At 39.6% G+C, this 505-nt stretch overlaps 1 protein-coding gene across 1 annotated transcript in view; it reads left to right on the forward strand.

The window, feature by feature from the left end:
- Positions 1–505, forward strand: part of USP48 (ubiquitin specific peptidase 48) — a 48,331-nt gene that overhangs the window by 34,533 nt on the left and 13,293 nt on the right. The gene's annotated exons all lie outside the window — the stretch shown is intronic.

Genomic DNA, 505 nt, shown 5'->3' on the forward strand with positions numbered 1-505 from the left:
GATCTATTAGAAGGGAATTTGTGTGTGTGTAATCCTTGAGCAAAATATTAGACCATGCAAACATGGTGTAAAGCTTATTGAAAAAATGTTCCTTACAAATCCTTTTAAGCACTGACTTGGATACTCTTTGGATAAAGAACTCCAGGGTGCTCTTTTGACTGGCATTTGTAGAAGTGTGTATCTTTCAAGAGAATGTCCTTTTAAAATGAAAAAGAATAGCAAATATTAGTTAAAGTAAACTTCCTCCAGTACCGTCTGTGTGTCTTAAGTATTGACCTGGCCCTATTTCTGCAGTGTTTTGAGTACCTCACAAACTTGAATTGTTCTTGCAACCCCTCTGCGAAGCTGAGCAGGGCCATTATCCCCATTGTACAGATGTCAAGTATCAGAGGGGTAGCCGTGTTAGTCTGAATCTGTAAAAAAGCAACAGAGGGTCCTGTGGCACCTTTAAGACTAACAGAAGTATTGGGAGCATAAGCTTTCGTGGGTAAGAACCTCACTTCTT

Source organism: Terrapene carolina, unplaced genomic scaffold, assembly GCF_002925995.2.
Source record: "Terrapene carolina triunguis isolate 2854851 unplaced genomic scaffold, T_m_triunguis-2.0 Scaffold714, whole genome shotgun sequence".
In the NCBI taxonomy this organism is placed as follows: domain Eukaryota; kingdom Metazoa; phylum Chordata; order Testudines; family Emydidae; genus Terrapene; species Terrapene triunguis.